This window comes from Protopterus annectens, chromosome 1.part1 (genome assembly GCF_019279795.1).
Source record: "Protopterus annectens isolate FY-2018-M chromosome 1.part1, PAN1.0, whole genome shotgun sequence".
Lineage (NCBI taxonomy): Eukaryota > Metazoa > Chordata > Ceratodontiformes > Protopteridae > Protopterus > Protopterus annectens.
In genome coordinates this window covers 1,364,820,172-1,364,844,433 of record NC_056726.1, presented here as the reverse complement: position 1 = coordinate 1,364,844,433, position 24,262 = coordinate 1,364,820,172, and positions in this window count along the sequence as shown.

The window sequence follows — 24,262 nt, the reverse complement described above, 5'->3', positions numbered from 1 at the left end:
ACAGCAAACATATGCCAGAGCAATTTGTTAAACATGGTATGAAGGTCACTGACAGTAAGAACTTTACTTTGCTTCTGGATACTGTTTGTGTGAAGGGCAAAGTGTAATGGTATTTAAAGCTGTCAGATACTTTGCAAACCTACACTTTTTCTTTTATTGAAATGCATCAGGGCAAATAAATCTCCCTAAACATATATATATATATATATATATATATATATATATTTATATATATATATATATATATATATATATATATATATATATATATATATTTTTTTTTATATATATATATATATATATATATATATATATATATATATATATAAAACAAAGAATTATGACTGGGTCACCAATTATAGCCATTTCTTTATATATATTTTAAACAAATTCAAGAAATTCACTTTTTGAGCTTTGCACTTGAGGTGAATTTATTAAATCCATTTCTAGAATGCATGAATAACATGGTTATAAATGGAAACCCATTTATAATTCCTTCTCATTAAGCATAGTGCACCAGTAGTTTGGTGGCGATAGACCTCTGAGGTCATGTGGTCCTGTATTTGAAAGATGTTGCTTACAAAGCATAAAATGTACATTTTGTATTATAATATTACACTGATAAATTATAAAAGACACAACTATGAGAGAAACAGTGAGAGGAAGTATATTTTTCAATAATTTTTAAGAAGGTCAGCAATGTGCATTTTCCCCTTTCTCTTTTATCTTTCCTGTTTGTGCTCACGCTGCAATAACTTTTATTCATTCATGTTAAATGAGTTTGCTGAAAATATGCAGAATGAAAGCTTTAGAAAAGTTGAAGATCAGTGATTCAGAATGTGCTGGGAGGTTCATTACTGGGGCCAATGTAAAACATGAATCTTTTTTTTAGTGGGCTTTACTGCAGTACGGAAGTAGTATAACAACACATGAGTAAGGAGCACACAATACCTCAGCACTGATTGTGCTCTGAATTTCATGCTGCAATGAGAAGAACGAAGAGTCAGCAGGTGTGTTTGGTGAGGATAAGGGAAGGTATAAATGTGCTAGGTGTCTCCAAGTTTAATCCAGTGATTAATTGCTTTGAACTCCTAATGAGCTTCATCCTGTGGAAGCCTCCAACTTCATTTGTTTACTGTGCCACAGTACCAGGCAATATTACCTGAGTCCCCTTGAAAAGAGATACTGTGCTTAGTTTGCTTACTTGGAAAGCAATAAAATAATTCAGAAAACAGTTATCCAACAGAGCCAGGTGCAAATTATACAAGATTTGGTGGTAGACAAGGAGGGGAATTCAAAAAAAGCCTACACTGACTAATTTTCCATGTAGGCATAGTAGCACAGTGCTTACATGGAAGTAAGCAGAAGTGCGATCCAGTAAACGGAACTGAGGGGTGTGCACGGGTGTGGGAACACAGCAGTGTCCATGGCATGCAAATTACCTCATAAACAGATGAAATGCATGCAAATGAGGGTGGTGGAGTGATCCAGCAAGCAAATAGGCAGTTCTGCAGACCCTGTGTTGGTGTCCATAATGTACATGGAAACATTCTTTGTACAGGATGTAAAAATGACATCAGGGGCTGTAGTGTCAGAAATAGCATAGTGGACACAGATATGTGCAAAACTATCCACCGTGTGTCCAAAACCGTATGGAAAATAATGTAAACTAATTTTATTTTGTTACTACCTTGGGTATGTTTGCATGGTGCACTGCAGTGCACAAACATGCTTTTATGGAAAAAAATATAAAAAGAGTGTAAAAACCAGAATTTGTGAGTTTGTAACAGTAATGCATTATAGGACCCTGTGTGGAGTATGTACAATGTTACATAGTTGTGGTTGCTAACGAGGCAGGGCCTGGAACCATGTAGTTTCCAGGTTCTGTGCACAGATCTGTATGCCAATGAGATGGGGTTACTGAATAGTACAAATGGGTATCTGTGTCTGCAGATCCCATTTGTATAGGTACAGAACCATGTTGGTGTCCACAAAAGAGGTAGCTGACATCAAAGGGGGGGGGCATCTGATTGCTTGTAAGGTCATTGGAGCTCAGCGGCACCTGTTTGCATGGCACACAGCTGAGCTGTGCAGGGGAGTGTGTACACTGGCTGCTAAATTGTGTTCACCTCTAAGGTGCATGTTTCATGATGTTTGCGCATGTTTGCATAGCATGCTGCCATGCTGAGCATGGCTTTCATTGAGGTGTGTCTATGGACTGCTAAGGTCTGTTTATCTATGTGGCATAGTTTGTGTGGCACACCACACTGCTCAGCAAGAAAGGTTGTCAAAAAAAAACTTGGCTGAGAAAGTCAATGATATATTAATTAATGATGAGCCCTGTTTCACTTAAACCCGGGCCATTAAAACCCATTGATGTACTTGGCAGGTGGACTGCATCATAGGTAGCCAATCACACAGGTTACACCTACAGAAGTGCACTGTAAAGTATGCATACACCCTACAATATGATTTTCCCCACATACTCTGTACATTGGAGTATAGACTTGGGAATTTTAACTTCTAGCTTATCAGTGGGAGTGGTTCATAGGTTCATAGGTAGGTAGTAGGCTATCGGCCCTAGGGCCTATACAAGCCCAGCCAAAAAGGTACCATGGCTTTTGCCACCCAAGAAAATTATTTTCCTGTGCCACTGTCAAGCAGAGCCACAGAAGTGATCCCCGGGGTGAATTTCCTATTTCCCATCCAATCATCAAGATTTTTCTTGAAGAGTGCTAATGGTAAGTACTAGGTATCCTATCTACCACAAGATGAGTAGTTTTTGGCCCAGAATTTGTAGTTTATTAACCATTTGGGCAGTTTTTCCATCTCTTTCAACTTTCTGGTTTAAAAGCCCACATGTGCGCTTGTTTCACACCTTTCCTGTAACTAATCTAGCCCAGATACAGATTTGCTGTATCCATGACTGTTTGTAAGCTTCTGAGCAGTGCTAAAGTCTGCTCTTCAATTTTTCACTTATATCTGCTAGTTCTCTCCTCTCCTGCACTTTTACTAGCTTGTTAGTTTAGCACTTTACCAGACTTCTTGTAGCAATTATTGTAATACACAAAAGTGCTACCAGCACTAAACGTTATACAAGGAAACAGCTCCAGTACTTATTTATGCCCACCCCTCTAGGCATGTCTAAAGGTCAGTTTCCTGTGCTTTCTCCTATTAACCTGGTGAACTTGGGCATCCTGAGGCAATGTAGCAACTGCCTCATGTACACTGACAGCCCTCTCCTCTTACGCCTCAACACTCAGACTTGTGAGAAATGCACATATATCCAAATTGGAAGCCACGCACTCTCCATCCAAGACCGGAATAGCTGGTCAAGAGGAGAAGGTCAACACTTGCACCACACCACAAGGAAGACATAGCCCTACAGAACACACAGCAGCATTGCCTTCACATAAAAACATAAACCACACACCCACCTTCGCGGAGGCTCTCAATAAAACTCTAACCAAACAGCAGAGACCTCCAAGGCAGAAACGCACCTGACCAACACAACACAACACTAATCATGAGACACATAACTCTCCTAAACAGTGTGCCACTCAAACAAAGCCCCTGAGGCAAAACAGCATGCCCAACACACTAGTCATAGGTGACTCGATAGTGAGACATGCTGATGTCCCACTCACTAGGTTGAATAAGGAGAAAGTAACAGTCAGCTGCCTGTCAGGTGCCAGGATCTGCAACACAACACATGCACCCAGAGTCCTCAACAACAGGTACAAATATGACTCTGTCATTGTACCTGTGGGTGTGAATAACCTGAGATGTACCTCCCTGGACTACATGAAAAGAGACATGGAGGAGCTCTCGGATTATGTAGCCCAGGCGGGTATGACCCTAGTCCTGAGCAACATCCTACCACCACCCAAAATGATACCACAGTAGAAGCAGAAAATGATTGATTTCAACAACTGGCTAAGTTTCTGGTGTCATTCTAAGGGGATCCAGTATCTGTCTGCCTGGGATGACATGACTGACAGACCTTGATGTTTTGCCAGACATGGCCTGCATCTGTCACCCCTGGCCTTCTGGATACTGGCCAAGGCTCTTGCCACCCCTACAGTGCCTTTTTTAGGTGATGTTCCAAAGACCAAATTACCACCATAATAGCAACAAATAAATGCAACTTGAGGGTCATGCTGCTCAACGCTAGAAGTCTAAATCTCAAAATGCACTCACTCGAAGTATTCCTTAAAATGGAGAACATCAACATTTATGCTGTAACAGAGACCTGGTTCAAGGCAACAAAAAGCACTCCTGCACTACCAGGCTACAACTCATTCCACACCTTTCGGCCCCAGAACTTGGACCGAAGCTCCAAAGGTGGTGGTGTTTCCATACTCATAAAGTATACACACACCTTCAGACTGGTAGTCCAGCATAATGTATCTGAGATACTTCAGGTGCAGCTAACATTGCGTAAGACAGCTATTCAGGCTGTAGCCTGCTATAGGTCCCCAACCATGTCCCAAGATTCACACTCCACATTCCTAAGCACCCTGGAGAATATTAGGGTCCAACCTAACACTCTCATACTGGGTGACTTCAACAACCCCTCCATTAACTGGGAAAACTACTCCTGTAACAATACACTTGCCCAATGCTTTCTGGAATTCATTAATTCCAATGCCCAGGACCAGCTTGTTCTTACCCCCAATAGAGATAGCAACATTCTTGACCTGGTCATTACTAAGATGGGCGACCTTTGCTTTACACCAATAGTCAACTCCCCCCTGGTTAGATCTGATCACAAGCTAATCACCTTGGAAATCCACATCCCTCCCACCACATCAACAAAGGTAACCACCATGAAAAACTTCTCCAAAGCTAACTTTGGGCTCTTAAAAACAGAGGTGGCTAATTTCATGGCACCCATGTAAATGGAGAATAGTTGCATGACCACCAAATCATACACCAATGCACTGTACGAACACATACACAAATGCATGGATCTCGCCATACCCAATAGAACTAAGACGCTCTCCTCAAAAAAAGGAAGCCAATCTGATGGGCCCCTGCCATAAACAAGCTCTACAACAGAAAGATGAAACTGATGTGGAATAAGGTGAAGTCCCAAAACTGGAAAAACTCCCTTATCTGCAACAAAAGGTTAAGATCCCTCATCAAATCCTCTAAAGCTAGCTATGAAAACAGAATTACAGCAGATAGTAAAGACAACCACAAGGCCTTCTATAGTTGTGTAAAGAATCTCCATGGCAATACTCAGATTTGCTCTGAGCTACTGCACAATGTACCTCCTATAGTGAGCCAACAGATATTGCAAATATACTGGCGGACAAATTCAGTGCTAACTTTACCCTCTCTCCCAAAGGGCCAATCACAATACCAATAGATTGCAAGGCACCCAGTATTACTGCTGCACAGGTTAAAACAGCACTGTCCATGGCCAAGAATACAGTTTCTATGGGACTTGACAGTATCCCTGGCAGTGTTCTACATGAACTACAGAGTGAACTGGCACCTCACCTGTGTGCCTTGTTCAATCACAGCCTCACCTCAGGCTTTGTCCCTGCTGAATGGCACACTGCTACAGTCATCCCTTTCCACAAAGGAGTGACTACTAGAGACCCCAGGAACTATCACCCCATTAGTCTGATGAGTCTGATATGCAAAGCTATGGAACACATCATCATGGACCTAATAAACAAGTATATAGGGAATCTCCAAACTCTGGATCCTACACAGTCTGGTTTTGTGAAGGGTAGATCATGTCTGCTCATGTCTGCTCAACTTGGTCGACTTCTTTGAGTCAGTCACCAGAGCTGTGGATGAAGGTAAGGTGGTTCATACAGCCTACCTTGATCTGGCCAAGGCTTTTGATACCATTCCCCACTCAGGAATCATAGAAAAACTTACTAAGCTAGGCATCAACCCCTATATCACTAGGTGGGTTGCAAACTGGCTCACAGATAGAGCCCACAGTGTGAAAGTAGCTGACTCCAAGTCAGACTGCCGGCCAGTCATGAGTGGAGTCCCACCTGGTTCAGTCCTGGGTCCTCTCCTGTTTGGCATCTACTTATCTGAAGTCCATACCAACCAGAAGGGACTCTGGCTGACAATGTTCACAGATGATTGCAAGTTGGGAGCTATTATTAACTCCCCAAGTGATGTTGACATCCTACAGAAAGGCTTCAATGAGACCAGTGGCCGGTGTCAGAACCGTGGTCTTAAGCTCAATGTCAAAAATGTGTCTTCATCCCCTTTGGGAAGAACCCAGTTCCCTTGAATTACCTTATTGTTGGTAGACCACTCAATACAGAAGGCATTATAAGAGATCTGGGAACACAGGTTGACAGCAACCTCTCTTTTGACCACTACATTGCCACTGTGGTCAGAAAGTCCTTCTATGTGGCACATCTCATTACTAAGGGTTTTGCATCCAGGAAGAAAGAGGTCATTGCCTCTTTCTACTCTTCCCTCATTAGGCCAGTCATTGAGTAAAATGCCCTATTTGGCATGTACCTCACTAGACACCTGCAACAACTGGAGAGGCCACAAAAGTACCTCACAAAAAGGATCCTAGGCCTTAAACACTTGTCCTATATGGACAGACTCAAAAAGCTCCCTCTGTCTCATATCATCTACTTAGAGGCAATCTCTGCTTGACTTACAAAGCCATGTCTGACCCAGCTGTGTTAAAAATGCTACATTTAAAGAAATTCCAATCCCTCCGCACCACACGCTCCAGAGACCTCAACCTCATTACCACAATCATCAAACATGCTGGAGGGAAAGGTTCATAACCCAGAGACTGCCCATGCTATGGAACAGAATTCCCATACATGTCAAGCAGAGCATGTCACTGGCCTCTTCAAGAGAAATCTTGATGAGTGGATGGGAAATAGAAAATTCACTCTGGGGATCACTCCAGTGGCTCTACTTGACAGAGGCACTAGGATCTAAGGTTGGGTGGCACAATGCCAGGGTAATCCTATGGGCTAGGCTTATAAAGGTTCCGGGGCCATTAGCCTAGTACATACCTATGAACCTATGAAACTATGAGAGTAAACTAGCAGCTGCTGCAGGTCTGCTACATATGTATGTGCTAGATGCTGAGGTCAATTCAGCTGCTGCTGATACTGACCATAGGCCTAGACTGAGAAGGAGAAGAGTGTTCAGGCCCAGGGTAACCTGTCACGAGCTGGAGATTGTCGAACACCACTGGCTGGATACAGTCATGCTCCAAGAACACCCTAAGCTCTGCCAACCTCAACTTAGACCCAGAGCCAACAGAGGGGGAACCCATCCCAGTGAAAACAAAGATATGTGTAGCACTTAGGATACTAGCTACAGATACTTTCCAAAGACCAACTGTAGACGTGATGGGGGTCTCACAGGCATCTGCTTCCAGGGTACTCTACCATTTCCTGGATGTCATGCTACCACATGCCATTGAGCACATTTATTTTCCCCACATCCCTGAGGAGAGGACCAGCAGTATGCATGTCTTCTACTGTGTAGCACACTACCCTGAGGTACTGGGTGTCATAGATTGCACTCATGTACACATCAAGGCACCACCTGGTGAGGAGGATAGCATTTACGTCAACCACAAAGGGTACCACTCCATCAACTGCCAGGTCATGTGCAATGTCCAGAGCATTATCCTAAATATGTGTGCTGTTAGCCCTGGCAGTTATCACGACTCCCATATCTGGCATGCATCACAGCTGTACCAGATGTTTGCTAGGGGAAACATCCCACACGGCCATTTACTGGGGGATGCTGGCTATGCACTTGAACCATGGATGATGACACCCATCAGAAATGCACACCCACCCACCGAAGAACACCATAATGAGGCACATGCACAAACTAGAAACATCATAGAGCATGTGTTTGTGCTGCTGAAGTCACGGTTCAGGTACCTTGATATATCTGGTGGAGCTCTGCAGTACTGTCCAGCCACATGTGCTCAGATGTTCATAGTATGTGTCATGCTACACAATATGATCCTGCGTAAACAGCTGCAGCAGAATCAGCAAAGGGAAAAGATACGCAGCCCCCCACCAGTACCTAGTTGACCACAGCTGCACCCACAGGGGGATTTGGAGGAGGAACCCTATGAGGCTGTCCCTGTAGACAGATGTAGGTGTGCCCAGTATGCCCTGGCCTTGGCCAAGAGACAATGCATAGAACATGTACTGACAACCTAGGGACCTAGGGACTGACACCTTACTCTGACTCACATACGTATTAGTAGAAATGATGCCAGCCAGGCCACACAACCTGTACCTCACCATGTATTGGCTGTGGACTGCATGCATCAGACAGAGGTAGTGCAAATCTACAGATCTGTCACCTGCTGCATTCACAAGGTAAGTCACTCTCCTATACATCACTTGTAAGGGGAACTACAATATAGTAGCATATGTATGGACCTGCAGAAAGTATGCAAGGGAATATAGTTTGCTATATCCACTAGGCCACATAACTGGAAAATCCATGACAGTATACAAGGGAGATGCCAAACAGTGGGGTCATAGGACAGTCACATGACTGTCTGTGCCAGCAGAGCAGGAGCAGGTCATCCCACAGCCCAAACACATCAGTGTTCCCATGTAACAGTAAGTCTGCAATGATATACCAGCAGACCAGACAAGTCCTGTATGTTGTTGATAGTGTGAGGAATGAAGCCTCTCTGTCTGACGGCTGGTGTGGCTCACTGGGCCAGGGACAGTAGCCTGGGCAATAGTGTCAATGGTTCCACTCTGGCAGCACCTAACATCTTTTGTATGTGAGGTACTCATATGATAGTATTCCCATAGGCTGTCATAACCCTTCAGTCTGTTACTGCAACAAAGCTGGACAAAGCCAGAGTGAATGGGGGGACAAAGGGCCATACCTACAGACGGACATTATACATGCTTTGAGTAACCTAGCAGGTGGCTAATATAACAGCAGGCTGCAACAGGTCATATTAGCAGCAGGATGTAAAGGCCATCACTGAAATGTGTCAGTAGTTAAAACAATTCAATGACTGCTGTTTACAGTATAGTACCAGAAAAATCACAAATGTATGAGGAACAGAGCAGACATATGGGGCAAAATGCTGGACATTCTGCAAAATCATGTACAGGGAGAAGTATGCAAACTGTCACCATGTGTGTGGTGTTACATTATGTACCCCAGTCACATCATACCTTTCAAGAGCATGAAATCTAGCCAAAGCCATAAATAAAAGTTGGACCAAGGCCCACACATTGGGACGTGTTTTAAATATTTGTTCTTACAAACGTAGAATGTCATTCGAATAACAAGTCTTGTATTAGCATGAATCTCCTGATGTGTATGAAGTGTGAAACTCAAATATCTGTCATTATTTATCAACTTCAATCTTCACTGATTTGCCACTAATTTGCCAGAAAACTACAATGTTATGTAAAACAGTCCAAATATATGAGGCAAAATGCTGGACACTCTGTGAAGCTCTGTACAGTTGTGAGGTATGAGTCACATATTAAAGTCAGCAAATAGCTGGGGAATACCTTAGACAACATCAGGGAAGTGCAGTGCTATGGCAACAGGTGAAGCAGCCAATGGCCTGCAGCACACATAATCCCGGACTAGGGTACAGGTCTCTCTGGCCTGGAGTCACCTTGTAAGTACTGACAGTCACACTGGGCATGTTCCTAAACTTAGCTAACCTGAGCCCAAGTCTGTCACTTCTGCTGCCCAAAGACTTGCTATGCAGAAATATGTCTGTACATACATACATACAGTAACGTGGATACATATATGTCTCTCCCTATCCCCCTCATGCTTGATGAGTTATCAGGAAGTATGTGGCACATATATATATATGATAACAAGATATATTTATAGCTATATAAAGTACAATGATAAATAGAGTCTCCACATATATCTACATGACACATTTACATAACGTGCACACACAACAAGATTTAAGGAGACATCCTTGTTATACATATTTATGTAGATATGTGTGGGGATGAATGTCCCCACATAACCTGGAATGCTGGGGTTATCTGCAATTATCCAATAAAATGAATAGAATAAGAAAAACTCACTTTAATAAAACAAAGCTTTCGGGAATACCCCTTCTTCAGTGTTGAATTAATACATTTGAATTTAAATGTATATATATATATATATATATATATATATATATATATATATATATATATATATATATATATATATATATATATACCATTGTATATTCACAATTCCTATTGTTGTCATACCATTGATATAACTTCTTCAAAAAATCACCCATGTCTTTAATATAGCTGGGACATAAGATTAAATATTTACTCAATCTCTCTTGAACAAATGTCCCAGCTATATTAAAGACACGGGTGATTTTTTGAAGAAGTTATATCAATGGTATGACAACAATAGGAATTGTGAATATACAATGGTAACTATGGATATAGCATCATTGTTCACTGTGATACCAAATGAGTATGGGATTAATGCCATCCGTGATTTTCTATGTGAGAATTCTAAAATGAAAGGGAGAGACATTGAGGTCCTATGCAATATAATAGAAGCTGTCTTAGAGAAGAATGTATTCTTATTTAATAAACAGTCTTACTTGCAAGTATCAGGGGTAGCCATGGGGACGCCCATGCCAAATACATACGCTAATATTGTACTAAGCCAATGGGAAAAACAATACATTTTTAATGAAATAAATTTATATAAGAATATTATACTGTTTTATCAGCGTTTTGTAGATGACTGTTTTCTCTTATGGGAAGGAAATGAGCAACAGTTGAATGACTTTATGCTCTACTTGAATAATACTACTGATTTTTTAAAGTTTACAATGAATTTATCTAGTACTAAAATATCTTTTTTGGATGTTGAAATACACAAGGATTGTAACAACGGGCTGGGAACTTGTGTGTATAGGAAAAATATACAGGTTAATAGATACACGCATGCTAGAAGCATGCATGCATGGCATGTATTTTGTGGAATTATTAAAAGCCAGTTATTAAGAATTAGTAGATTAAACACCAGTCAACACAATTGTGAGCAACAGATGGATACACTATGTAATGAATTTCAAAATAGAGGATATAATATGGGACATGTTAAGGAAATAAATAGAGACACATATGTGGGTCCATTTTTTGGTGATTCTACAATCTTGGGAAAAGTAGATAGCAATACACAAGTCATACTGAGATATGTTACCACATATAACAATATGACTAAATATGTTGAATCAATAATTAGAAGGAATTGGTGGGTCTTGATGGCCCAACCTGAGTTAAGTAAAATATTAGGACATACACCTAGCTTCGCATATAGGAATATGTATAATTTAAAGAAAAGGTTGTGTTATAAAGATTTTGAAATAAACTTAACGCAAACAGTAATATATAATGTGGGAACATCACCATGTCATGCTTGTAGCTGTTGTGTTGATATTTGTGCTCAGAAGTTCTTTGAACAACCCATAAACAAAGTAAGATATGAAATAAAATGTCAGGCAACATGTAGAATTGCAATGGTTGTCTACTTAGCTACATGTACACAATGTCCAGGATTTTATGTAGGTAAATGTTCAAGGACATTGAAAGATCGTGTTACTGAGCACAAATCAGAGATGAGAAGAAATATTCTCTCTAATGCACTAACACAACGTAGAATTGAAAAAGGTGTAACACACAGCTTCAAATTTAAAGTTCTGGAAGTAATAAATAGAAGTTTAAGTCTGGGTGATATAATTAATAAATTGGATATTTCTGAATATAAATGGATTATAAGGTTGGATACTGATAAAAAAACAGGCTTAAATAGTATAGTTACCATTAAACCAATGTTAGAATTCAGACAGAAACAATACCATTAATTTTCCTACAGATGTATTTTGTTGCATATGGTGCTTTTTATGTTTAAAATCTGATATATATTTCATATGCTTATAGAAGATAAACTTGTTTCTTAAGGAATGTTATGGTATTTAATATGTTAACATATATATATTCTACTTGAAAAACATTTTTTAATGGAAACATATATTTTTAATGGTAATATGCCAATGAATTAACTTGTTTTTATAGTGTGTTTTTATAGGATGGCTGTGTCAGGTGGTTCTGTTTCATTGCGTATATATATGCATTTAAATTCAAATGTATTAATTCAACACTGAAGAAAGGGTATTTCTGAAAGCTTTGTTTTATTAAAGTGAGTTTTTCTTATTCTATTCGTTTTTTTTTGGATATCCTCGTACTCAGAATAGAAGGGATTCAGAACTGTGGTTGGAGATTGTTTCTTTGTTATCTGCAATTACACATCCCAAAAGTTGCCCGATGGAACCAGACCACGGCTGCAACAGTACATAAATCACTCACCCGCAGACCTCTGTGCCTGCAGACTGTCACCATGTAGACAGACACAGGTATGCAGGTGGTGTAATGTACCATGGCTGCAATGCATGCCTTGGACAGGCCATATTGTTCCTGGCCACATTACCACCTATAAAACTGCAAACAGCCACATGTGGTCAGACTGGTAAGTTTCCCACATAGCAGGGGATATTACCAGGTATCCCACCTCTAGAACACTAGATACAATAACAGTACCAAGCAGTATCACACTGCAGACCACACATGCTGTCTAACACAAGGCCACTTTGCATACTCCACAAGTACTGTGCCTGCATCAACATGTACAACAGACCTAACCTGTGGCACATGCACTAAGTACTATGAGCTGTAGTGTGTAACCCTAGTTAGGTAGGGGGTTTAATCTCAACTCATCCAACTCTGTGTGTATTTCAAAGTATCCCCTCACAGTAATATGGGCATGTCCATATGGGCTATCTCTGTGCAATAGTATGCATTTTATGGCCCTCTGACTGGCTGTTGGCATCTAAATTCCCTTGTCTACAAAGCCTGCTGATGTCATCCACCTTAGGAGCTCTAGTTAACAATCTAATAGCAGATAAACTCCATAGAACATGTAATAAGTACTATAAGCTGTAGTGTGAATTACTAGATAGGTACAGGTTCTAATATCACATCATCCAACTCGTGTGTGTATCAATATATCCCCTCACAGCACTATGGGCATGCCCATGTGGGTTATCTCCACTCAATGGTATGCATTTTTTAGCCCTGTGACTGGCTGCTGGCCTCTAAATTTTCTCCTCTACAAGGCCTGCTGATGTCATCCACCTTAAGAGTACTGGCTGACAATCTAATAACAAATAAACTCTGTGACGCATGCAATAAGTACTTTAAATTGTAATGTATAACAGTAGATAGTTGGCAAATCTGATTAACAGCCCACACAAGGTCTGCCCACAATGCTGCCCACTGTTCACAATTGTGCCAAGCCCTGCTAAGCAAGATGTGATGGTGGTGTCTGATGCCATCCAGTATTATGTCAAGCTCTGCAGTTGTGAATGCTGGATGTCTCCTGAAATATATGGTTCCTTAAAGATAACAAGAGGGCAACACATTACAGGACCAGATTTGTGGACATCCGCCATGTACAGATCCTGCATGCATATAATGGCCTGCACTATCTACTGCTCCCTCACATGTCATACCCCACAGTCTGGAAATATACTACATGTGTGGATATCACCAAGATAGTAGCAATACTGGGTTATGTTCCTGTGTGCAGAGACAGATTCTGCTGTATGTCCATACACCCATCACTGCAGTCTATTGTGGTGTGTCCCCTATGGGCAAATTTCCACTATGTCATATGGCCACTGTCAGACAAATAGCAGTGTGCTATTACAACAACTATATGGGAACAGTTCAGCAACACCAGTGTGCAAAAATGACAGAAAGTAATGCAAACTGCCTGTAGTATATGTCCCCTGTAGGCATCATACCTCTGTTTGCAGAATGTCAAGATGTTTGCCTCATACATGTGGTCCTATTCACACAAACCTGTAGTTGCCTGACAAATAGTTGGACAATAATTGATGGTTGATGTCAGAATATGCAGTCAGATTCTGACTTTCACATGTCACACCCCTCAGAAAACAGTTATGCTACAATAATATGTGTTAGTCTACTCGTGTTCTTACATTGTACAGGCAATATATATACTCTGCTACTGAGTTTGGCCTTTTGGCCCACCACTAATTATGACTTTGTCCTGATATGTTGCTGTTGGGGGTTGACAGGTATGTTAGACATAGCTGTCAACTAAACTGGGACACATGTCAACAACACAGGAATGTAGCCAGAGTACAACAGGAGCATTCAGGGACACTTTTATAATGTTAGAACTATGCATGTGACAAATTCCCAGAATGAGAGGAGGTGACATACAATACATCATTTTATGTTACAGAAGTGTACACTCTTAGTTATTGTCACTATGTACTACATGTAATCCACTAACTTTCCTACAACAGACGACCGTTGTTGGAGGGATTGATAGGGACAGAGCTGAGATGTGATGGAAAGCAGGGACAGGTGTGAGTCATGCCTGTAGGTGTAGAACAGCAGGTATTGATGTGTAGGAAGGGTGTAGGAAAGAACCGTAGTTATCCATTTCTTGTACAGCAACATCTGTGGATTTTGACAGATTTTGTAGATGAATTTGGACTCTCAAACCCCCTGACAGAGGGGTGATGACAACAAAAATGTGTTGTTAAGCCAATTGGAGCACATTAATTATGTCCAGCGGATACATGTGTGAAATGGAGAACTATGTATTGGGCGCTATTTTTTTTGTGGGACAGGTGCGCATTTTTTAAGGAAAGAGTGGAATGTTGAGGAAGGGATATAGGTACATGTGGGGAGGTAAGTTGGGTAGGAGAGGTATCATTTGCAAACAGACAAGACAGCAGACAGGGGCAGTGTATGACACATGAGGGGGTAAACACCTTGGATGGGGAAGGTGTTGTGTTATTGGACAGCCATGTGCCCCCAGACAGCAGCAGTGTGACTGAGCTTCCTATCCATGGGCAGTCACTACTGCTCCTTCACTACCCCAGAGGTGGCTGTGCTCGGGCTGGGTGGATACATGTGAGAAATGGAGAGCTCTGTATGGGGAGATTTTTTTGTGAGACAGGTGCCCTTTTTTAATTAGAGAGTGGAATGTTGGGAAAAGGACATAGGTAAGTGTGGGGAGGTCAGTTGGGTAGGAGAGGATGCAATCCCAGACAGACAAGACAGAAAGATAGCAGACAGGGGCAGTGTGTGACACAAGGGGGGTACAAACCTTGGATGTGGAGGGTGTTGTCGAATCAGAGATCCATGTGCCTCCAGACAGCAGCAGCATGACTGAGGCCCCCACCCATGGTAAGTTGACACTGCTCCTTCACTGCACCAAAGGTGGCTTGCCAGAGGTTGGGCTCCAGGGCCAGCCTGCCTCACCAGGTTAGCCAGTGTGCCTTCAATCTAGTGCAGGCAATGTTCATTGCTCTGATGAATGATCCTGTGCACCATGGCCGGTAGTTGCTGCTGGGTGACAACAACACCTCCATCACCACTCCCAGGGGGAGGCCTGGGCCCTTGCCCTGTGGTGGTTCCACCAAAAGCTGCAAGTCGTGCAAGGGCAGCGGAAGGGCACCACCAACCTGTGTCCCAGATGTGTCAGGACCTGGTGTCATGGTCAGCTGAGGTAGGGTAGGCAGATCACCTGGTACCAACCTACTCTGATGTGCTGTGGTGATGGAGGTATAACAATAAGTATAGGTTAGTCATGAACAAAACATATTGCTAGTAATAATAGCATGCCAGAACAGTGCAAATAACCCAAGTATATAACAATGCATATTATCTGACACACAGCAATAAATAACAGATCAGTCAGTATAATAACAGCATGCCTGTAACAGTTAAGTCATAAGGCCAACAAAACAGGTAATTCAACAAGATATGTTAATATGAAACCATTATAATGCATAACAATAATAAATAAATGCCCCAAATACAGTTTAATGTAACAAAATATGTTAATAGTTAACCATAACCACTGAATAACAAAAATAAATAAATGAAGATAAGGGGTGGGTAGACAGAGAGAAAAACAGGGCATTAGTACTATTATTGGCTATATACGTGATAGTAGTACTACTGTCCACTCTACAGGTCTGCCCTTTCTTTATGTGTACAAGTCCCCTATAGCTGCTGTAGCATGTTCATACCTCTCAAGGTATCTGCATGGGGCACTATGGGCCAAGCAGTAACAACTGTGGGTACACAACTACACAGAACACTTGCACATCAGGTAGACCTATATAACTACCAAGGTGTACTGTGGGCTGATGTATTGATACTCTGCTATTTAGGTAATCATATCAATAATAAACCTGTGACAGAGGGATTACACACTACTAATTATTTTACGTTCAGAGTGACACTTGAGAGACATGTATGTATACAGTACAGAAACTAAACAACTATTATGCCTTGTTTGGCAAGCATGGGGAGAGACCCCAATAGCAGTGACTGCAGAGGACATCTGCATGGCATGTATGAATTGGCTGAAGCAAAATTTTTATAGATACCCCAGGCACATAGCCATACCAAGAATACACATGTTCCATATTTCACTTTATTTTATTATTATATTTATTTCCTTTATTTTATGCTGTATTTTCACATTCTTGCTAATGAGTCAAACAGTCTGTGACATCTAAACACACAATTATTTATTGATAATATGGGGTACCTCACCCATTTACCTGGAGTTTCTGTGGAAAGAGAAGTTGTGAGCATTATGTAGTGAAACCTAGTACTGGATTCAAACCCTGGTCTGTGTGCACCAAAATTCACTTTATGCATTGCATTTAACAAACTGAGCTACTGAGTCACTGCTGATTGTTGACTGACTGCTATTGCCTACAGCTTAACTAGAAACAAAATATGACCTTGCAGTACTATGACAGTTTTATGCTAGCCTGCAGTGACAGTAGAACACTCATGCATGAAGTACAAGCCTGACAGAGATAACAGGCAACCAATACATTACCATATAGACTGCAGGTGCACACAATATATTGTTAGTGGGTTTAAATATCTGTGGAGTCAACAAACAATATCAGATTATGGAGTGGGCTACCTCACCCATATACCTTTCTTACCTGTTGTTTGCTGATGACAGAGCATTATGTGAACAACAGTGGCCTAGAATCAGCCTTGACCAGTACTATATGTGTTAAAACGTTCAATTGGCAGACATTATATTTGCAGTCTATAGCTAATACCCTGTTATACTTTACAGCACCTTAACTCACAGCCTGAATACATATAGCTCAACTGAAATGGTTAAAACAGGACATTTTTGATCTACATAATTTACATTGGTGTTATTGGTATTGGTTGATCTGTTATTGCAGAACAGTTGTCATGATTAATTTCTTGCAAAACAGTTCTACTTCCACACTTATTGCATAACAGATGTTATTGGAAATGCCTTCATGCAGTTCCTGGAATAGTTTTGAGTTTTTGTTGCACAACAGTTATGATTATGAAGGTGTTGCAATACAGCTGTAATTCCACACTTATTTCACTAGAGACTTTATTGCAAATAATTTCGTACAGTTAATGGTTTACTCTTCCCTGCTTATTGAACTACAGTTGGCAGTATTCACTTACTGCAGTACAGCTCTAAGTCCACATTTATTGAAATACAAACTTTACTGTATATACCTAATTGCAGTTAATGCTTTACTCTTTCTTGCTTATTTGACTATAGTTATTTTAATATGTCTGTACTCACCACACTCACAGTGTAACCTGGCCAAGCGTCCAGTATGAGACTCAATATTATGAGCTGTCTCCTCTGCAGCTGTTGGGAGATAAGCACACCATTATACATACCAGTTTAGCAGACATTCAGTTTAGATATTGGTCAAACCAAGGTAAGATTACTTACAAACTTTTGGGGCACTCCCTGTCTGAACTTCTCGGACCCAGGTGTCCAAGTGATCCTCCCCAGGTTAGATGGCCGAAAAGTGTGGTATGAGTTATAGCCTGGTAATGCAGGGGTGCTCTCTGGAGCCTTGAACCAGGTCTCAGTCACTGCACAGACATTGATGTTCTTCATTTTAAGGAGTGCCTCGAGTGAGTGCATTTTGAGATTTAGACGTCTATAGCAACATAAACACTATTACTAACATCCATCTCTAACAACACATCCAAATTGGGAATCTTATATTTATTTAAGGGATATGTAAATCTAAGAAAGGATGTAGTACCATTAATGTATTCTAAGAACTTATTTAGTTCAACCTCATTACCCTTCCAAAGGATAAAGATGTCATCCAATTGATGAACATACATCCTAAACCAATTCTTAAATTCACTATCCCATAAAAATTTCCTTTCCCAAACAGCTAAAAGGGCACCACAAATTGCCTCCATTGTCACCCTTTCATTTTGTACAAAATATTTATCCTCAAACAATATAAAGTTGTTTTTAGCACCAATTCTAAAATTTCTTCATGCAAATTAATTTTCACTTGGTCAATGTTATGATAAAACAGAAAGTTGCAAAACCAATTAAGCCCTTCTTTGTGAGGAATTACAGTGTACTAATCCTTTACTTCAGTTGTTACTACTATGTCATTCACATTACATTCCACACTATTTACTTGTGACAATGTGACTATAAGGGGACATTAAATATTTTTAATGTGAGATATGATTGTACCACCAAGGGCATTGTTTATTCAGCATTATGTCAAGTCTGCACCGCATGCTATATTGGTAAAATGGAATGCTTGCTTAAGGTCCTCTCCTGTTTGGTATCTACTTCTATGAAGTACAGGCTAACACAGAAGGTCTTTGGCTAACAAACTTTGCAGATGACTGCAAACTAGGAGCCATAATCAAATCTCCTAACAATGTGGACATCCTACAAAAGGGCCTCACTGAGACAGATGCCTGGTGTCAAAGCCATGGCCTCAAGCTCAAAGTCAAAAAGTGCATTGTCATCCCTTTTGGTAAAATCTCTGTACCCATGAACTACTACATAGGCGGTAGTCTGGGTTCAGGCACCTAGGCAGCGAGACATTTCCCTGTGGTACATTTTGGCTGGGGACACATGGCTGAAGTGACATTCAGCTGCAGAGAAATATGGCTGTTTGTAAATTCCCTGTGGGCAAAGAGAAGCACATACTGCCATGCCCACAGCTTTAATAACCAAATGCATGGAGGCAGAAGAAGTAATGATTGTTGTGCTTAGTGTACAGTACATACTTGTGTGACTAAGTCATGTAGAAGTGTGCTACAGCATGCAGAAAATCCTGCCTGGTTCTGTAGTCACATTTATGCTCCAGTATGCATTTTAGGTAATGTTCCCTAGACACTGTGAAGAGGGTAGTGGGGGACACACACTGATTATAAAGGCACTGCCCATTGTGCACTGCATTTTTACTGCCACTGACATGTCCTCTGGCCAGCCTGCTAGTTATGCCTGCCATATTGCCTGCTGTCTCATGTTCCCTTGGGGACCATGGACATTGTTTTCCCCCTGTGCATTTGGTTATTGAAGTTGTAGGTATGGCAACGCATTCTTCTCTTTGCCCACAGGGAATTTGCAAACAGCCATATTTCTCTGCAGCTGAATGTAATTTCAGCCATTTGTCCCCAGTCAAATGTACCCCAGGGGAAATGTCTCACTGCCTAGGTGCCTGAACCCCAGTAGTCTACCTAACACCAAAACTGTGATAAGAGACCTTGGGACACAGGTGGACAGTAGTCTCTCCTTTGATAATCACATTGCCACAGTAGTCAGGAAATCCTTCTACATGACACATCTCATCACAAAAGGCTTCTCATCCAGGAAAAAAGAGGTCATTGTTCCCCTCTACTCTTCACTCATTAGACCCATTATAGAGTACAATGCCCCTTTTGGTATGTACCTCACAAGACATCTACAACAACTGGAAAGGTCACAGAAATACCTCACAAAGAGGATTACCGGCCTCAAACAGATGCCCTAAGCAGACCATCTAAAAAAACTCCAGCTTTACTCTGTCACATATCGCCTACTCAGAGGCGATCTCTGCCTAACATACAAAGCTATGTGAAACTCAGAGCTGTTGGACATGCTCCACATAAAGAAATCCCAATCCCTCTGAGCTACACGCTCTAGGGACCTAAACCTTGTCACCACAATAAACAGAATATGCTGGAGGGATGGATTTCTGTCTCAGAGACTTCCCATACTCTGGAGCAAACTACCTATCTATATCAAACAAAGCTCCTCATTAGCACTCTTCAAGAAAAATCTTGATGATTGGATGGGAGATAGGAAATTCACCCCGGGGATCACTTCTGTGGCTCTACTTGACAGAGGCACAGGAAAATAATTTTCTTGGATGGCAAAAGCCAGGGTACCATTTGGCTAGGCTTATCTAGGCCCTAGGGCCAATATCCTAGTACCTACCTATGAACCTATGAACCTATAACAATGCATTAGCTAAGAACATTGCTCTGAATCACAAGCAATGGTTTAGGATTCTGATTTTACAAAAGGTACATCAAAACAAGAGGGATGGATCTTGAACAATCCTTCTTGAAAAGAAGTAACTCTATTGCCAGCTTCGTTTGAATGCAACTAGCTATCTAGGTTTGAATGAGCATGTCTCTGTCACCAGTGTGTTAAGATTAAAAGCACTGAGGAGATGATGTGAAGATATAAAATTTTATAATAAATGAGTGCTTACTAATTGAAACAATGTTGGTGTATATATTTACCTTCATTGATTTTTTTAATTTTATCGGGTTTATTTTGTTTATTTATAAGTAATTTATGACATAGTATAATGATTTTGTGACAAATGTACATATAAAAAAGAGAGGGGGTGTGTCAAGAACTGCAATACCTGATAGGATGGCTGCATATTTCTACGTCACTAACATTTGGGGATTTAAACAGGATTTTTAGAAAATGGATTTATCTGAAGAAGTCTTGGATTCATACAAGATGAAAGCTCTTATCAGTTTTTTTATTTGTGATATTTTTAACATTGTTTGTTTTTAATGACATTATTAAAATAGGCTCAGTAACATTATGAGTGCCTTAGGATTTTTTATTGTTTGTGATTTTGGTTCCCTATTACCAGATCACAGATGCAGTTTGTCGAATGCATCTTTATCGAACCGAAAAGAATGAAAAGGCAAAATAGCGAAGCAGCTTTTCAGCGAATTCTTTCCCTGGGAAAGAATTTGCTTGGCCGCTTTCATTACTTTACCGTTTTTGGCACTGTAGTGTGATCTGTGAGTTGGTATATTTAAGAAGGGGTTGTGGGAGCGCAGCCCCCCCCCATGTAATGTTTTAAATTTTTTTTTTTTTTTTAATTTCAGAACAGCGATTTTTTTCAAGGGAAAAAAATCTCTGTTATGAGGTTTCGACATTGTAAGCTTTCCCTTACATGGGGTCAATTATTTATCATTCATGTGTAAGCATGCGATAATATAATATAGACCCGTGATTTTGGACTTCTAGTTTGCTTCCTGTAAATTATGTTCTTAATTTGTTCTTTCAGAGAATCCCATGACCTCTGAGGTGGTGGGAGCATCACAGAACTTCTTTTCGCAAGTGGACATGGACAATTGGGAACCGTAGCATTGGAGAACTGACATTTTTGGTTTGTCAACTGTCTCAGTTGGTAGATGTTATTACCCCAGGACAAAGAACACCCCCCTCAACATTTAGAGGCATTGTCTGCAAGCACTGTCAGCAACAGTGGAATGGTGAATGTTCCATACAATGGTTTCCATGGTAGCAATGCCCTATTGAACAACGTTAACAACATTAATGGTAGCGGGCTGCTGAATGACCATATAGTGCAGGTCTTTAATGAATGGTTCAGCAGGACAAATACTTTTGAAGTAAGTTCCTCACATTCTAGCAGTAGGTTAGATGAATTGTTGGATGAGATGGACTATAAATTATTCAAACTGAAGAAACTACAACTGAAAAATGTATAGTTAACTGAGTGCATTAAGACAGGCAGCGTGCCAAAGGGTTTAGAACATGGACATACCCTACTGGTTTAGAACCTGATTCAGCACTATATATTGAACTTATTAACATGTTCAATAGGCACAGTTGTGAATACATGGGCATTCTTGTTAAACATAAAACTTTGGAATTGAAGAGTTGTTAAAAGAAACTGCTGAACTTGACAACAATATAACAAGTTGCTCAGACTATGAGAGGTAAACATATGATTATGGAAGAATTTTTGCAAGCATAGATGGCAAAATACAACAAATTTGGAACCAAAAATGTAAAAAAACTGGATAGAGACTGTTGGGAATATATGAATGGTACTGCCTATTCAAAACTTCATTTGGAACAAGTATAGGGGAATAGGAGGTTTTATAACTGAACACATTTAAACCTCCAAATGAGCAGAACATTTGTAACAACTCAGGTGCAGTTAATTAATTAAGTGAACAGCAGAACACTGCAGGGTGTTTTTTAAACCATTCAGAGTATCTCCCATTACAAAAGATAGAAAGATTGAGGGGAAAACAACGCATGAAACAAGGGAGAATAGACAACGGACCACCTCCACCAATGAAGAACCAATGGAATCGTAGCAACCATACATATGTGAATCATCAGAACCAATGGAGTCAATAGTAATGGAATGGGATGATTTGTTGTATAAGGACTCTAATAATTATAACAAATTGCGGACACCTTACCTGTTAGATCTAATTATTATATCAATGGAAAATAAACAACAATGGAATTGTACCAACTGTACTTAGGTGAAGCAGGAGAACTAATGGAATTGTTAGTAATGGAACAAGATGAACCAGTTGGTAAGGATCCAATAAACTTTAATGAATTATGTACATCTTCTATAGCAGATCCTACCACATTAGTTACTTTAAGAGTAGATCATAGGAGGAGTTTGGACTCCGAATGTGAGCTATTGGGTGATACTGCTTGTTGTATTATCATGAATAATAAAAGGACTTTAATGTGTTTAAATACACACAAACACCACATAAAAGTGTTGTCAAAACACTGACAAAAGGGCTAAATTTTGTGGTTGCAAAACATGCTAGTACAGCACAATTATTAACGGAACTTAAGATTTTTATTAGAAAACTGAATTTTAAGATCATGCATTTCTCAAGCTGTTACTGGTTTAAGAATTTCAAGCACTTTTAACACCCTGATTCACTCTACACTTCACATGTTTGAAAACATATGTGAAAATTACCTTAGATTTTTGTTAAAAAGGACTTCTAATGATAGGGTTTCTAATATTGGAAAAAATGATTTAGACGAGTTAGAATGCATAAAATCAATGGATATTTGATTTATGAAACTGGACAAGGTTGGGAGAATGGTGTTATTTACCAAAGAAATGTATAACCAAAAGATGTTTTACCTGTTAAATGATAACACTTACACTTTGGACAGCCTTGGGGAGGTTAACAAGACATATAATAAAGTTAGTTCACAAATTAGAGGTTTATTTATAGAAGATAGGATCAAAATAGAGGAATTTAATTATTTGAACATTAACTATCCTAACATTCCTAACATTTTTGGAATGCCTATATTCCACAAAGACCTGAACCACCCTCATTGTGTCCAATAGTGGATGCTAGGGGGTTGAGTACTTGTGCCTATGCTAAGTTTCTGGATAACCAATTGAAGCATCTTTTAGTAAAAGAAATGCAAATTTTTAAGGACTCATGGGATTTCCTTAACAAAGAAAATGGTGTGGAATATAATATGAATGACATATTAGTGACAATTGATGTAAAAGATTTATAAACTTTGGGCTTAGTTGGTTTTGTGACTTTCTGTTTCATCATAACATTGACCAAATAAAATTATTTTCTATTAAGAAATTTTAGACTAGGTGATACAAATGACTTTATATTGTTTGAGGGTAAATATTTTGTACAAAAAGAAAGGAGTGACAATGGGGGAAAGTGGCGATACCCTTTCAGCCAATATTGTGATGGCTGCATGGGAAAGGAAATTTTTATGGGATAGTGAATTTAATAATTGCTTTAGGATGTATGTTCATTATTTGGATGACATCTTTATCCTTTGGAAGGGTAATGAGGTTGAACTAAGTAGGTTTTTAGTATACATTAAAGGTATTACAGCCTTTCTTAGATTTACATATCAGTTAAATCAATTTAAGATTCCCTATTTGGATGTGTTGCTAGACAAGGATGTTAGTAATAGTGTTTATGTTGCTTCAGTCTTTAGAAAATCAACATATTCTAACAGGTTCCTGCATTACAATAGTGCACATCTGTTTTTGCAGAAA